Source organism: Boleophthalmus pectinirostris, unplaced genomic scaffold (assembly GCF_026225935.1).
Source record: "Boleophthalmus pectinirostris isolate CB_2022bp ecotype Guang Dong unplaced genomic scaffold, ASM2622593v1 HiC_scaffold_21, whole genome shotgun sequence".
Classification (NCBI taxonomy): domain Eukaryota; kingdom Metazoa; phylum Chordata; class Actinopteri; order Gobiiformes; family Gobiidae; genus Boleophthalmus; species Boleophthalmus pectinirostris.
In genome coordinates, this window is record NW_026571175.1 from 23,137,997 (window position 1) to 23,155,710 (window position 17,714).

At 36.7% G+C, this 17,714-nt stretch overlaps 1 protein-coding gene and 1 pseudogene across 1 annotated transcript in view; both read right to left on the minus strand.

The window, feature by feature from the left end:
• The window catches only part of efna3a (ephrin-A3a), a 166,993-nt gene that overhangs the window by 140,810 nt on the left and 8,469 nt on the right, over positions 1 to 17,714 (minus strand). The gene's annotated exons all lie outside the window — the stretch shown is intronic.
• On the minus strand, positions 14,393 to 14,510 carry LOC129410183 (5S ribosomal RNA; annotated as a pseudogene).

Genomic DNA, 17,714 nt, shown 5'->3' on the forward strand with positions numbered 1-17,714 from the left:
TATTAGACCAATTTCCACAGCAGGAATCCATCTTGTGCAGTCTCGCCGTGTCACATTTGCTGCTCCCTTCATAAACAAAGACCTGAGGCAGTACCTGTTATTCTCCTGCTCCATGCTTAACTCTTGGCAATGTGTTTACCAGCCACCATACAATCACACTATGCTCTCTGTGTATTACATCTAAAATGAAGTATATGTAAAGTGTACAGTATTACAAAAACATATGCAATTACTATGTTGGATATACACTGGTAAAATGAAAGTAGCCATCTTGGAATAGACCTAGAAACTAGTCACTGAAATAAAGCAGGATAATACCACTAAATAACCTTCAACCGTCTACAGCTCAAATTTTACCGTATTAGAACAAAAAATAGCTGTATTTAAGATAATAAAACCATATCTAAACAGACAAGAATGTAAAGTTAAAGGTGCACTGTGTAATTTTTTCTGGTGGAGGATCAGTCAAATGCTTTTCTTTATGGAGATGTTATTGCTTTGTCTGGAATGTTTCACTCACCTTGACTACATTGCTCCAAACCACATGAATCCTCACAAAACTATGGTCATTATGCCCCAGTCCTCACTTTTCTCCCCCCCATGAAGTTGAGTAAAAGTTCATGCTGGAACTGTTAGTACAGCGCTTTACTTTCTGAAAAGTTTTGTTTACTGTTTAAAAGGAATTAATTTTTTTATAATATTTCATACATTTGCTTATTTGCTAATATTTTATTTAACTTATTAGTATTACAAAGCAGCATTTTGCATTTATTTTATTTTCATGTTTGTATAATATTAAAACAAATTGTTGGTTTAATAAACGCACAAATAAACAACAAGCAAATGGTTTTGCAAAGTTCCAAAAATGAACCAAACCGTGACCTCAAAACCGAGGTAGGTACCAAACCACGATTTTTGTGTAACCATTACATAGCGCACAAGAAACAACGGATTATAAAATATTTCACCTCATCTAAACTTAAATAAATCAAACCAGGCTAAATGCAGACGATCAACATTGCCACCACCGCATTTTTGCAATCTCTAATAATAAAGCATAAAACAACACATTTGCCATAAATTTTAGAGGCCTATTGTAAAACCCAGTGTTCATTTCCTTCTCCTCCGCCTGTGTATTTGACAGCTCTGATCTCGGCCTTCACGCTGACACCGGAGCCACAGACCTGTACAAAGACATTTCTCACTTGCATCATGACTTAAATAAGTGTCAGCTCCACTCTCGCTCCTCTCCTCCGCTCTTCTCCTCTCCTCCGCCCCTCCTCCTCTACCTCTCCTCAGGTTTTATATATTTCCTTTTTCTTGCAGTGACACTCCTCATCCCTCTCTCTCTCTCTCTCTCCTCTGTCGACAGGAGGTGGGAGGTTTCCAAGCAGGGGTCCTGACACACTTACAAAGATCCTTGTGTTGAAGACATATAGAGCGAAATAGCTTGGTATAGAGAAATACACAATGTACTAGCAAGCTCACAGGTACGAAGGTTTGTGTGATTCCCTGTTAAAAATATCACAGGAAACACTAACTAAGATATTTACTTGAGGCTATGAGACTCTGTAAACAATTTGCTCCTATGATAACTTTTTTAAATTATTATTATTATTCAGTTTTCTTGTTTTGTTGGTTTTATATCAGAAAGCAGATGGATGTCAAAAGATACACTCTTTAAGTCATTTGGAGCATAAGAATTTAATATTTAAAGGCACTGTACACTTTTCTGTTGGAAATTCCACCTCCTGCTTGGATGTTATTGCTTTGCATGGGTTCCAGAGATAGAGCAATATCAGTATTAAATCTCCAGTATAGGCAAATATTTTGTTTTGGTCAATCTGCTGCCTAAAAATATACAAAGCTTTATATTATCACACTAATATAAGCAGATATCTGCACAAAATGTAATTACACAGCTCTCTTATGGAGTTAAATGACATAATTTAGGGAAAATAATCATAATCGACCCTGCATATCATCCAAAAAGTATAGGCAGAACTTATCGGTCATTGGTATCAGCATCAGCTATGAAAAAACCTGTATTAGTCTGTCTCTAATGTGTCACAGTATGGCATTAAACTCCATGGAGACAAGCTGGTGGCATGACCAAGTAAAGGTAGAGTCAGAGTTGTGGAGAGGTGACCCATGTGCACATAAAAACAGATTTTTAAGCAATAAAACACATATTATTTGAATAAATGCAACATAAGCTGGAATGAAAATTCCAGCCAAAAAATAATAATATTTCCATTGATGCAAGCAGATGGCAGACACCCCATCAGAAAAGTGCACCTTTAAATATGATCCTATAATTAGGCCTGTCAGAGTAACACATTTTGAAGCACGATTAGAGCTGAACAATTTTAAGAAAAAATTGGCAGATATCGCGATTTTAATTTCATCCACATTTTTTTTTTTTTTTCAAATCAAGTTTTAATGCACATGAACATTTGCAAACATCACAGAAACTTACATCATACCAGAGTCCTGCACCGACGATTTGACGCTGGCCCGCTTGCACATTTGTTTACAAAACTTAAAACCACATGGCTAATTTGCATAAATTGCTTAGCACTGAAAAAAATATCCTTGCATCCTGATGCAGTTCAGCTTCTGTTGGACTAAAGGACACGACTCTGGAATATGAGTGTTCTCTCTGTGACAGAGGATGTGCTGATGTTAATGAGTCTGTTCTGTCCTTCAATCACGTTGGAGATGGTTCATGTTTAGCTTTACATGAACGCCAGATTTAAATCTTAGTCTCCTCATGTTGTGGCGGTGAATTACTTTATTAAATTAATTTTTAAATAGACAGTATAATTAAAAAGCCAGAGTACAACAAATAAATGAGTCATAAAAGTGATTTATTCTACTCTCTACAACTCAAACGTTACCTTAATACATAAAAATAAAAATAAAAAATTCCTACTACTGCAAAGAAAATATGTAAATAATTCTGAGCCTAAAAATATACTGGAATATTGTTCCATATAGTAGCTAATTATCATGACAGCCCTACCTATAATGATCACATGTAAACTTTAGAAGAGCATTTCGATACAACTTAAAATAAACCTTCTTCTTCTAGAAAGGTATTTGATTTCATAGTCAAAGTAACAGAATGTACTTTGGTTTGATGCTATATGTGACCAGCTGCATATGTAACCACAGTAACTACTTTTATTGTTAGAAAAGGTCCATTTGAAATCTAACAAAACTGTGTGAAATGGTGTCTTCTTGAGTCCATTATCATACATATCTAAGTGTGGTACCTTCTGCTTTTCAATCTGCCTGGTTTTACAGCGACTTCCAGTACTGTAGGCACGGGAATAAAGGTCTTAAAAGACACTCCATTTCCTGACACATCATTAATATTCTCCATACACTTCCTTCCTTTCCCTTTACATCTCTGCTCCACTCAAATTTCCACCTCCCCCCTCAAACCTCAACCCTTTTTTACCTTTTTGGTTATTTTTTATCATAACTTTTTTTTTCCTCTTTCTCCTGGGAAGTGGCACAGAATCCCTTTAAGTGCTGCAAAAGCAAATGTATTTATCCTAACCGTCTATCTCCTACTGTACGTGTGCTATAGTGAAAGATAGAAAGAGACTGCGGGATTTACCAGCTACGCACTAAAAAATCTCAAGGTGTTAACAGGATTTCACTGCAAAAAGAGACACCGTTTTTTTAAGAGTAAATGGCCTGATAATTAGGGGTGTGCAGATATATCAAAATATCGTATTGTTTATGGGCTGCTGTATCGATATATTTCCAAGAGTATTTTTTGGTATATTTTACTAAATTATTTTGTTACAGAGCTACAGTTTTGTTGCTTGTTTAGAGGAAGGAAATTTGGTTATTCGACACATTTTGACATTTTCACTGTTTTGATGAAAATTTCATATTCATTTTGCACAAGAAGTGGTTTAACAAAGACTTTTAGTATCACAGCCATCGTTTAGCCATTATTTTTTATTGAACCGTATCGAATTGATTTGAAATATATATCGTATCAAACCGAAAGTGCACTGTATTGAGATATGTATCGTATCGGTGACTTCTTAATGATACACAGTCCTACTGATTATTACAGTTAAATGCTGGGAAAAAATCATGAAGCCACATGTGTTAAAAGTGTATTGTGTAGCTTTTTGTTTGGGGGTCCATCACCTGCTTGTTTCTATAGATATGTCATTGCTCTGCCTGGAATGTTCCAGAGTATGGCATTAAACAGCTCTACCTTATTTTTTTTATTATTTATGCAATTATAGTAGGTGGTTTTATAGCTCAGAAAACTGTCATTCTGACTGTGAGCGGGTATGCATCTCCACAGATCTGACCTGTAACTTGGTCTGGTTTGGTCTCCATGATAAAAAGGTTTAATATCATACTGTGAAACAGTCCAGACAAACCAAAAACATCTCCATGAAGAAAAGCATTTGATGGAAAAAGTTACACAATACACCTTTAAAGATGTTTTTTTTTTTTTTTTTTAATTCTATTTTTACAGTGCAGTAAGCTTGAATAAAATTACAGTACATTTATTTAAATTATTTTTGATTGAATGTCAAATTTATATGGCCCCTATTTTTACATGCAGACATAATTCCAGTATTTTATAGTTACATTTCAGGATTATCTCTTTGTACTTAATGATAGGCAATAGCTTTTACAAATGAGTTCAGCTGGGACTACTGTAACTGGATTTCTTTTTTTTTTTTTCCAGTAAAACTAATTGCCAGTATTTTACTATATAAGTCATATATTTTCTTTAATAGAGAACTTGTCAATGTAATCCCCCATGTGTTAATGAATGATCCATGTTAGAAAAGGTTTAAAAGGCAATCATCTGGACAGTGTTTTTCAAATCAAGACATCTTCACTGCTATGATGAAGTCATTTCCAATCAGAGGATACCGGTCTGAGGAGCTATCATTATCCTGCCCTCAAATAGTTTAGTCCTGCATCTCCATTTTGAGTAGCCAGGCTGGCGCCCCCTAGTGCCTCTGCTCAGTTTTATTTCTCTCCAGCGACTAGGTCAGGAATCAGTATAGATTAAATGGTTTGCAAGAACCCCAGAAGTTGCAGACTGCACACCAAAGTCATGACGTCAAACTCAAGCGTCTGTCTGGGTCCCTTTTGTGGTGCAGCACAACAGTAAACAAAGCGGTCGAGATGGATGTAGACGAAGCCGTATATTCTGTGTTGGCAACGATTCCCGAGATTGAGGATTTAAAGCTGGAACAAAGAGAATGTCTGGTGAATTTAATCAAAGGGAAAGACATTATTGTCCTTCTTCCTATGGGATTTGGAAAAAGCTTAATATACCAGTTAGCCCTGTTAGCGGCGCATTACATACATCACGAACAAATAGCAGCGATTGATTAAATGAAAAAAGTACCTGCCTACCGTTAAGCGAACCACTTGTAACACTGTGAGGTCAGACAGTTTCCACGACGTGACCCTTGTGAGCATTAAGTCACGTTATAATTTCATTACCTCCTCAAATACATTCCTGGAGTTGTGTTTGAGTAACCCTTTATTATTAGTCTGTCTACATTTCCAAAGCTCAGAATGCTCTGATCCACCTTGTGACGTCATTAAGCGATAGTTTTCAAGGTAACAGCTCATTTTACCATTTAGTTCAGTAGAGATGGGAAATTCCGGGGCTAAAATCATCCAAATGATTCTAGTGAAGGTGTATGGAGTTTAAAAACACAGTGGAGAACAGTGTTTGATTTTTTCTTTTTTGATTGAGAAGAACTCAACTAAATGCGTAGGATTCGTGTTAAACATGTGTGAAAAAAAAACAACAACACACAACTCCAGGTGTTCGTGATGAGAAAACAACATTATAACATAGATCAGAAAATAGTGCAATAAGAGCCCTTTAAAGTGGCGACGCTAAAATGGTCCCTAAAGAACAATAAAAAGCAATGTCTATATGGAAATGAAAAGGAGGAGTGAGCAGCTCTTTCTGAACGCCCACACACAGCACTGCGGTGGAGCTGGGGGTCCACTGGGACTCCCCCATTGACTCTACACAAGGTGAGAGAGGAGAAGGACCACCACACCGAGAAACAATAGTATAAACAACAACAGCCACAAGACAAAAGCTGCACAAATAGAAAGAAATACTGGTAAATATGTGTAGATACACTGCAGATAAATATAATAGGCAACACGTAAAGCAAAAGCAGTGTACACGCTTGGTGACGATTTATATACTGTATTTGTATGTGTAATGTTGTCTTTTTCTCTAACCAACCTGTAAACCTGGAGTTGTTTTGTTTTATTCACACATGTTTAACACACAAATCCTGCATATTTAGACTGAGTTCTTCTCTCAAACAGAAAACACTCCATCTTGTGATGTCATACAAAAATACAGGAAGGCCTCCACTGTGTTTTTAAACTCCATACATCTGCACTAGAATCATTTGGGTAATTTCAGAGCTGGAATTTCTAATCGACTAAACAAAATGTAAAAAGTACCTGTAAACTTGAAAATTACTGCTTTAAGAACAGAGCATTTTGAGCTTTGGAGATGTGGACAGACTAATGATACAGGGTTACTCAAAAGTGTGATGAAACAAAACACAACTTCAGATATGTTTCTGAGGAGGTAACAACATTATAAGTTCACAAGAGCAACATAAAATTCTTAAAATCTAAAAAACTGCCTTAGATCAACATGAGTGAATTATGGAATATGAAATACATGAAATCCATCAATACATTTAGAAGTTATATTACTGGGTGAAGTAATAGCAAAATAGCAAATTATATAACATAATAACATTGACATTTTCTGGTTTGCCTTTATCCAATCAGAGGTGAGATCTCAGAGAAGGAGCTGTGATATCACTACATTTTCACAAAAGCAGGTGAGAAATGTATCTGTTAATTCAAATCAAATTTTTGTAGTAAGTTTGATTTTATTTCTTAACACTTTTATCAGCCAGATGTTGCTGTTTTTTGCTTTGTAAAAAGGTATTACACAAGATATCACCACAAAATTAGTAAAGGATTCAAACTAAATTATTTCTAAGTTGGTTCACAACTCAGAACCAGAAATTCCATAAAACATTCAGTCCAAGATATACAGTTATATATACAGTATCTGAAGCTCTCACCAAATGCACAATAATATTCTACAATATTTAATGGTTATATGATTAACCTTAACCCAAACTGAAAATTATGAAGAAATATGGTTTCTAAAAAATCCAATTTACTATACAATTACATAGTGATGTCACAATAATCGAAACATTGTGATATCGTATTGTAAAAGATCTCACAATAATATCACGGGCCATCACAATATATCGAGTCTCTTCACCTAAATTAATAGTTACAGGGTAGCAATAGCTATAAAAACACAGGGAACTACATAGACCATGATCCTTTGCTCCGTTACAGTGCAGACTACATGACGAAATAACTGTTATTAAGCACTTTGAAAGCTTAGTCATTTTGGATTATGACAGAACCAAAGTTTTGTTAGGAAGAGGAAAAAGTTGCATATTCGGAATTCCATTAGCCTCTACGAAATATCACAATAAATATCATATCGTGACATGCATATTGTGAAAATACTGTACCAAGAGATTTGGATATCGTCACATCTCTACAGTTACAGTGTGTTAGTAAGTGTGTAAGTAAGTAAAGTTACACAAGCAACAAAAGGTCAATAGTATAAGAATATATGTCTGTGGATTCAACAATAGCGATTTATAAGAAAGCACTACTGTATATAAGACTTGCTCAAAGTAAGAGAATCCGTGTATCATTTGTTCATTCATTTTATACTGAAAAACAAATGAACAAATGATACACCAGTCTCAGTCATGGTCTCAGTCTCAGTCTGGTCCCGGTCTCAGTCCTGCTCAGGTCCTGGTCTGGTCCCAGGCTCAGTCCTGGTCTCAGTCCCAGTCTGGTCCCGGTCTCAGTCCTAGTCCTGTTCCCGGTCTCAGTTCTGGTCTCAGTTCTGGTCTCAGTTCTGGTCTCAGTCCCGGTCTCGTTCCGTTCTGGTCCCGGATATGGTTTGGTCCTGGTTTAGTCCTGCTTCACTCCGCATGCTGCACAAAAGTCCGGCCTCGCAGTTTATGTCACGGAAACGGGAAACAGCCATTATCCATTTTTTCCATTATTCATTTAAATGCAAAATCGAAAACTGAAAAAAACCAAATGGTTATGTTTTTTTCATTTTGGTTTTGGAGACAAATAATGAAGAAAACTGTTGTTTTTTGTTTTCTTATTTTTGGTTTTATATTGAAAAACGAATGATACATGGACTTAAGAGAATGCCAGATTTTGCTATTTAGATCCTGTAACTGAAACTATGGCTTGGTTGGGGTCTACACGTTCTACGTTTCTACCATTTTATTTTATTTAATTAATTGTTACGTGTAAACAAGCTCCCATCAAACAAACCGCTGACAGAACCTGATCAAAATGACTTGTGTTGTATTATTCATGACCCAAAGATTAACAAGCAACCCTCAACAGTGTAGCACCCCGAGCAGCTGTGGTAGACCCAGCCCCATGTGACCTGTAACGCACCTAATGTAATATTAATGAGCACCATACCCAACACAAAATCACAACTGGAGGCCCATAGAACGTCTACAAACTATTATTGAAATTGACGTTTTGAAGGTTTGCAAAATGTGATAGAAAGAGAAGGTTAGTTAGGGCTGATTTAGGGTTTAATACTACTTCTACTGTGGAGGAACAAATGTTACTGCTGCTGTAGTGACTAATGGAGATCTAGACTACAAAATGAAGAAATATATATTTAAAAAAAGGAATGTATATGTAAGTGTTGCTATATTTTCATCATAATGAGTTTTTCTCTTTATTTGAAAAAAGCCAATCAAACCACCATTGAGACACATTACAGTATATAATCTGGAATAATAGAATAGAATAAACTATAATAAAAGATAAGATTTGTCTGTGTATTTAAAGACAAGGACAAACTGGTGAATGTATGTAATGTACACTGGCATTGCACACATGGATTTAAAGGTGCATTGTGTATCTTTTCTTTTGGAGGGTCCATCTCTGTGGAGATGTTGATGCTTTGTATGTATTAATCCTTTCTATCTTCATTCAGATCAAAGCAGACAAAGTTACAGGGCAGATCTGTGGAGAAGCGACCTCGTTCACAGTCAGAATGCCTGTTTTTCTAAGTATTTTAGAGCTATAAGACCATTTGTAATTGAATAAATGTAAGTTAGAGCTGTTTAATGTCATACTGTGGAACATTCCAGGCAGAAAAATGACATATCCATAGAAACAAAAGGGTGACAGACCCCCCAGACCTTTAAGTTGCAATGTTCTTCCCAATATATTATACACTATATATTATCCTTTACACTGCTACATGGAGAGATGGGTGATATACATTTTAAAAAGTATAATATTGTTGTTGACGTTTAGGAGAAGTGCAAAATTGTCTATAACAAAAGAAGGCTGATATATTATGAAAAGGTTGACATATTATACACCACTAGTTTAATGTTCAAGGCCTGCAGGGTAACTATGGTGCTAAACAGGGGTTCAAACAATAAAAAAGTAACAGAAACTTAAAGGAGCACTATGTAGCTTTTTGGTTGGGGGTCTGTCACTTGTTTGTTTGTATAGAGATGTCATTTCTTTGCCTGGGATGCTCCACAGTATGATATTAAACAGATCTACCTTACATTTATTCAATTACAGATGGTTTTATAGCTCAAAATACATAGAAAAACAGGCATTCCGACTGTGAGCGGGGTCGCCTCTCCACAGATCTGACCTGTAACTTGTTCTGGTTTGGTCTCCATGAAGACAGAAAGGTTTAAAGGTGAATTGTGTAACTTTTCTGGTAGCGAGCGGGTCCACTAAATGCTTTTCTTCATGTTATTGCTTTGTCTGGAATGTTTCAGAGTATGGCATTAAACCTTTCTTTCATCACAGAGACCAAACCAGACTAAGTTACATGTCAGATCTGTGGAGAGGCAACCCCACTCACAGTTAGAATGCATGATTTTCTAGGTATTTTTGAGCTATAAAACCACCTGTAATTGAATACATGTAAGGTAGAGCTGTTTAATGTCACCCTGTGGAACATTCCAGGCAGAGCAATGACATATCCATAGAAACCAGCACATGACGGACTCCCAACCAAAAAGTTACATAGTGCACCTTTAATACCACACTGTGAAACATCTCCATAGAGAAAAGCATTTGGCAGACCCTCCACTAGGAAGGTTATGAAGTGCACCTTTAAAGGAAACAAAGTGATATTTCTAACAAATTTGACAGCATTTTTGAGCCACACAACTCAGACATTTACAAGTTTTTAGAACAATTGAGGGATTGCGAAACTTGAAAGCCACTAACCAAAATGCAAAAGCCTTTACGCACAAAAACAGCTTAAGAGTGCGGACAGGAGCAAAGAAACCTGGCAGTAAAAGGACCAAAGTGTAGCATCATTACCGGGCTTTCACCAACAATCAATCCAGGTAATACAAAGCAGGGTAGACAGACACAGACTGAACACACCTTAAATGTCACCTAATAGCGTCTGGTCTGGCATCGGGAGGGGGAGGACTCAGCGGGGCATTGGTATTCCACACACCCACACACAGCATGGCCACAGCCTGTCTCTGCCTCCCAGTGCCGCACTGGGCTCCACTCTGGAACCAGCACCAGCACAAAGGAAGTGTAACGCGCCATGTACACGGTCTGAAAGAATGGCAGATTATAGGGTGAGCCATTTGGGGGAAAATAGCTGAATGTGATTTTTCGGACAAGCGATTTACATTATAATAATTGGAATCCTTTTGGGGTTTTTTTGTTTTGTTTTGTTTTGTTTGTTTTTTTATATAAATTTTTAAATAATACAAGATGAAAACAAAAAAACTACAAAAAAAAAACATTCAGGAGCACAAAGGAAATGTACTACAAGATGTCCATTGTTTAAAAGAATAGGAGATTATAGGATTTTCGAATTCTTGGGATTATGACAGTAATAATTAACAGCAAAATCTTGTCAAGGTATTTTAAAATGAAAAAAGATTACAATTACTACAATTATATCAGCCTTTCTAAAATATCGCAATAAACATTGTACCATGAGATGCATATCGTGATAATATCATACCAAGATTTGGATTTCCCTAATAATAATCATAATTTTTTGTTTGTTTGTTTTTGTAATTACCTTTTGAAATAATATAAGACGAAAACAAAAAAAGACAGGAGCTCAAAGGAAATGTGATTTATGTTATAATAATCGTAATCTGTAATCCTTTTTTTATTATTAAATTTTGAAATAATACAAGAATACAAATACAATACAAAAAAAAAAAAAATCATTCAGGAGCACAAAGGAAAAGTAGTGCACCATGTACAGTGTTTGAAAGAATGGCAGATTGTAGGGGTGAGCGATCTGAGGAAAATTTGCAATTTAAATTTTTCAGACAAGCATTGCAATTGTGATTCAATTTATGTTTTAAAGATGGACTTTGCCAATCTTTTTTCTTGTTTCTATGGATATGTCATTGCTCTGCTTTGAATGTTACACAGTATGGCATTAAAAAGCTCTACCTTTGATTTATTCAGTTACAGGTGGTTTTACTGCTCAAAAATACCTAGAAAAACAGGCATTCAGACTATGAGTGGGGTTGCCTCTCCACAGATCAGGCCTGTAACTTGGTCCGGTTTGGTGTCCATGAAAATAGAAAGGTTTAATACCATACTGTGAAACATTCCAGACAAAACAATAACATCTCCATGGAAAAAAGTGTTTGACGGACCCTCCACCAGAAACATTAAACAATGGACTTTTAATAATAGGATTTTTTTTTTTTTATTAAATATATACATTTTATTTTAATTAATTATATAAAATGAAAACCACAAAAAACAACATAATCCACCACTCTCTCCACACACACACAGGTCATGTTTGTACAGATCTAAACTACAGGGTTAAGAGTTTGCATGCGGAATAAAACGGGATATTTTGTTGTTTGCAGAGGAAATTATGATACTTGAAAAACTGCAGTCATTGCAATTTGCTAATTGTGTTCATTCAAAGCCCTATAGCATCTTATGTATCATAAAACGCTGTTGGAGCCTATGGACGTACATTAAATTGAACATTCTAATGCAATGTAGAAACAGGTGATATGTACAGTAAAAAAGTCTAAAATTGTGATTTTCATTGGAGATATGCCAAATTGCCTTTAACAAAAGTATTTTTTTAAAAGGCTGAGAAAAGAGGTGATTAAAAATAAAACAAATCTGTTAAAAACGGTCACATCTCTCCACTTTTGTAGTTCACTCCACAGTCAATTCATTTTCATCTTGTTTTGGGTGAGACTTCAGGCAAGTTTTAGCACATTTCTAATAGATTAATATAATATCACCTGATTACACTCACTGAGAAAACACCTAAAATACCAAGATATTTATTTTTGTCGCCTCACCCAAACCTATTACAACAGACTTTTAACAATTACATTTTATTACTTGTGTGTTAAACCAATACCAAGCTATTCTGTATGAGGTTTTTTTTCTGCTTCTTTACATCAGATCCATAGAACAGACTCAGACTTGACCGTATTGATCCACAAGGGAAATTATTTGGACACATTAGCTCACACATCACAAGAAATATAATAACCAAGTTCAAAAATATAAATACATTCATAATATACATTCAAAATAACTAGAAATAAAGCAAGAGGCAAGAATGTGTCATACCCTAGCCCTGAAAAAACTGAACTGTACACATTAGTATAGGGAAGGAAACTACTAACTTACAATATTAACTTACTTTTCAATAATTGTAGCCATTTTGTTTATTGTATTTATTTATTTTTAGCATGATAACGCGGTAATAACCAACACAAACACAAGGAGGAAATGCAGATATGTGGATACGAGCTGCACTCTGGTCTCTTTCGCAGCAGTACAGTATACGGGACATGTAAGCTGTAATGTATAGGTGCTGAATGAATGGCATATAATGAATGTGTTCCTCACAAATCAGTGGTGAGAACACAACACAGATGTCTGTTGTACATGGCCCAGAGCTGCACCGGGAACAGCTGAACCAACCGTATTAATACCTTAACAAACAAGGCTGGAGCACACTGGAGCTCAGCCAAAAGCCCATTTTAGGCACAGGTACGGGCTATTACTGCAAGCTGGATACGCTGTACACGATTACATACGGTATACAATATTTAATTACAAAATGATCATAAAGGGGTTTTCTGTATTAACACTGAAAAGGCTGATACATTTTATTATACATGTTGTTCATTGGGCAGTCAAACATTTGAACTTATTGAATTTATTTATTGAGCTGATTTATTTATTTTTGAGAGGAAGCTTAGAGAGATTTACATAAATACTCAAACCTGATCTCATCTTGGTACGGTTTCCATTATAGGTCCAGTGGTTTTATTGTTCGAAACCACGACTGTCATAATACAAAATATGTCATCATAAGTTTATAATAATATTTGGTAACACTTTATTTTAGGGTACAGTCATTAACATCTAACTACCAGTTAATTAGCATAATTGGAAATGGTAAATTGGTCATAACTTATTTATTCAGCGTTTATTAATGTCTACTCTGCATATGATTATTCTGCTACGAGTTATCAGCACTAACACTTTCCCATTAATAATCTCCTTACTACAGCTTATTAGGTCATGAGAGCAGGGGCGGTCCTGGGGGGGCGACGGTGCTAATAAATAAAACTACATTTCTTGCTACAAAAAGCGCATTAGAATCATAAGTCATTTACAAAAATAATACTAATAAGTAAGTAAGTTTTTATTTATATAGTGCTTTTCACAGACATTTGTCACAAAGACGCCTTACAGAGCATTATTCATTAACTCCAGACCCAGTGGTGATAAGGTGCTATTATAGCCACATCTGCCCTGGGCCAGACTGACTGAAGCGCGGCTACTAGAGATGCGCGGATGGGCTACTTTTTCATCTGCAACCGCATCGCAAAACTCATCATCCACCCGCTATCCATTTGCAACCACAGTTTTTAACCAGTTTTCAAAACCGCATCCGCCCGCCATCCGCTCGGTCTCCTCCCATTTGCTCCGAGTTCAGAGTTTTTTATTTGAGTAGTGAAACCACCACCTGCCCGAATTTAATTAAAATATTATTTTTCGTCACGTCATCCGCCCGACCCGCGGTTTAGCCACCATCCGCGCATCTCTAGCGGCTACCATGCCAATTGGCGCTGTCGGTCCCTCTGACTACGACCAACACTCACAAACACATCACTTTCATACTAGGCAATGTGAGTGAAGTGTCTTGCCTAAGGATAGAACTTTTATTGTGACTGGCGCCCCCCTGTGGCACCTGATTTTCCCAGTGGTCTCCCATCCAAGTACTAACCAGGACAGGCCCTGCTGAGCTTCTGAGATCTGACGGGATCAGGCTTTGACAAGCCGGTATGGCCACAGTAAACAATAATAAGGAGTAATAATAAGGAAAATGTCGGTAAATGTCTAAGTAGTAGCAGAATAAGGTTATGCAAAATAATACATTAATAAAGGCTGAATAGATAGTAATTAATGAGCAATAAAACATTTACAACACTTCTTAGTTAAATGTTTAAGATGCATTGTATAACTTTTCTGGTGGAGGGTCCGTCAAATGCTTTTCTCCATGGAGATGTTATTGCTTTGTCTGGAATGTTTCTGTATTCATGGAGACCAAACCAGACCAAATCTGTGGAGAGGCAACCCCGCTCACAGTAAGAATGCCTCTTTTTCTAGGTATTTTTGAGTTATAAAACCACCTGTAATTGAATAAATGTAAAGTAGAGCTGTTTAATGTCATACTCTGTAGCATACTAGGCAGAGCAATGGCATATCCACGGAAACAAGCAGGTGACAGACCCCCAACTAAAATGTTACACAGTGCACCTTTAACAAGTGTACCTATAATAAAGTGTTCCCGTCATATTTACATGAATGTCAATTTAATTTCTTATCCTTTTGATGTAGAATAATAAACGGTAATCAATAGTCAAGTATTAGAAACAAGCAGGTCAGTGGCTTTCGTGTCCCTACTCAGCACTGTTACAAATGCTAATAACCATCTATAATGTGCGTCTAAAGCAGCTCTGATCTGAGTGAGATTGGCTAATGGGACCAAGGGACGCCCCCACAGTTGAAGGGTGTACGCCTGGTCACGTATTGTCCATATGAATCAATGGGGGAGAACTCCAGGACGCAGTGAGGTGCGACTGTGAGACTGGAGAGCCATGATTATGCATGTGCTGGAGCTCATGTATTAACCATCACCAAATTTACACATCAAGGCAGCAAATGAATTCGAAATAGATTTTTGATGCCGACCAACACGAGACCTGATTAAATGATGAAGTTGAAGATACGGAAACAAGCCAGGAAAGAAAAGAGCGTGAAGCGGAGTACAGTGTTGGGCTGTGATCCCTTGACTTTGCATTGTCTTTGATATGGCCTGTGAATAACTAGAACATATGTAGCCTCTTTTATTTCTCTGGTCCAAGTGACTAAAGTGTGCAAGAGTTTCTAGTAGCAGCAATAGAATATATCTTACAGTTTTCTTTCCAATCCATTTACAACTTAGCGTTTAAGACTTTGCTATGATTTTTTTCTAATAGCACACTTTCACTAGCAGATATTCATATTCCCCTTAACACAAAAATCCGTGAAGGCGTAGAGGTGAATGTGAATTGCTCAAGGGTCAAATTACCACTGTTCCTTCTGGATGTACAGAGAATTAGAGCGATTTCAATTTTCTTCAAATATTCTCATTACAACAACGACAGCTGCCAAAGGGTCTGGGACGTTCACATAATTACAATTTGAATGGGAAAGCTCACTTCTCACCGATAACCTCATTATTGCTCTACGCATATTGAAAAGGCGGGACTGGAGTCATGTTTGTAAACTGTGGTGGTATTGTCCATTTGTGGTCAGATTAAGCCAGTTATTTACACCAATCTGAACAATGATATTAGTAATAGGGGCGGGTGGTATTGAAAATAATGAACAGAGCTGCGCAACTAATACTAAAATCACATCTCCATCACATTGATTTGCTAATTGCTGCCAGTGAAATTGCAATTATAATGAATAGATATTCTTAATAGATATTCTAGGGATGCTTGATCCAGCTCTTTCAGTTACCGTTCCGACACTGATACTTAATAGACTTAAACTTAAACTTAGACTAAGACAAAACTTTATTGATCCACAATGGAAATTATTTGCACACAGTAGCTAACATATCATAATAAAGATAATAACCAAGAGCAAAAATATAAGTGGTAATAATAAATTATAAATAAGTTGTAAAAAAGGAGCAAGAGACAGGTGTCAAATAACATATTTATATAACAGTACAATAAAAATAAAATAGAAAGATAAGTAATGGTATTTTAAATCACAGCAACAACTTACAGATAACTTAGTATACAAAAGATCCAACTGTAATTAATCCTTCAAATAACTACTGGACAACTAGAAAGGCTAGCGCCACCTAGTGCCTCCGCTCTATTTCATTTCTCTCCAGCAACTAGGTGAGGAATCGGAATACACTAGACGGTTTGCAAGAACCCCAGAAGTTGTAGACCGCACACCAGCCAATCAGCAAAGAGCCAAACCTGTGCTGGCAATGATTCCCAAGACCAGCACAAAGAGAATGTTTGGCGATTTTTATCAAGGGCAAAGACGTTATTGCCCTTCATATTTGGGAAAAGCTTAATATACCAGTTAGCCCCGTCAGAGGCGCATTACATACGTCATGACCAAAGAGCAGCAATTGGTTAAATTAAATACGTACCCGCCTACCGTCGAGTGAACTAATCCTAATGCTGTGAGGTCAGACGGTTTCCACGAAGTGAAACTGGCTGAGGAATCAGGCTACTGGACAACACCATATGAATAAATTGAAGGAGGTGGAGGAGCTCAATCTCCAACAGGCTCCTACATCTCTGCTCAAACAGTGAGAGATACAGAACTACATTCATACCATACTCCCTACAACTGTACAACAACTCACCCTTATGTAACAGACAACCCTATGTCCTGTCAGTCATCATCAGTCTTATCTTTGCACTGTTTTTCCTTACGACCTCTTGTATATTGCTTAGATATTTTATTACTTACTTCTATTTTTACTTGCACATATACATTTATATAACTATGCCTTATTTGACACCTGTCTCTTGCTATTTTTGCTGCTTATTTAGAATTTATTATTACCATTTATATTTTTTCTCTTTGTTATTAAAATGTGATGTGTGAGCAGCTGAGTCCAAGTAATTTCCCTTGTGGATCAATAAAGTTTGTCTAAAAGCCGCCAAGCACTACAGGAGAATTGGCCGAATTAGGCTGAGATTTGCTTCTCCCCAAGTTCGGGGAGGAGTGACCTGACTTTGTGTCTTCATCTGCGATTTTGAAGCTACTGCAGTCCTCATGTGTGTGGTGTCTTTGTGACTCTGAGCTGCTCTGTCAGATCATAACAGAACTGCACCAGCCAATAAACCAGAGCATCAGGGGCAGAGGGACTGATGGACACAGAGGCGCAACATACAAAGTCAGAAAATAGGCTATTACTCACCTTTTGTAGAGTTGTAAATTTAAACCACAGCATCTCATCCACATTATCCATTAGA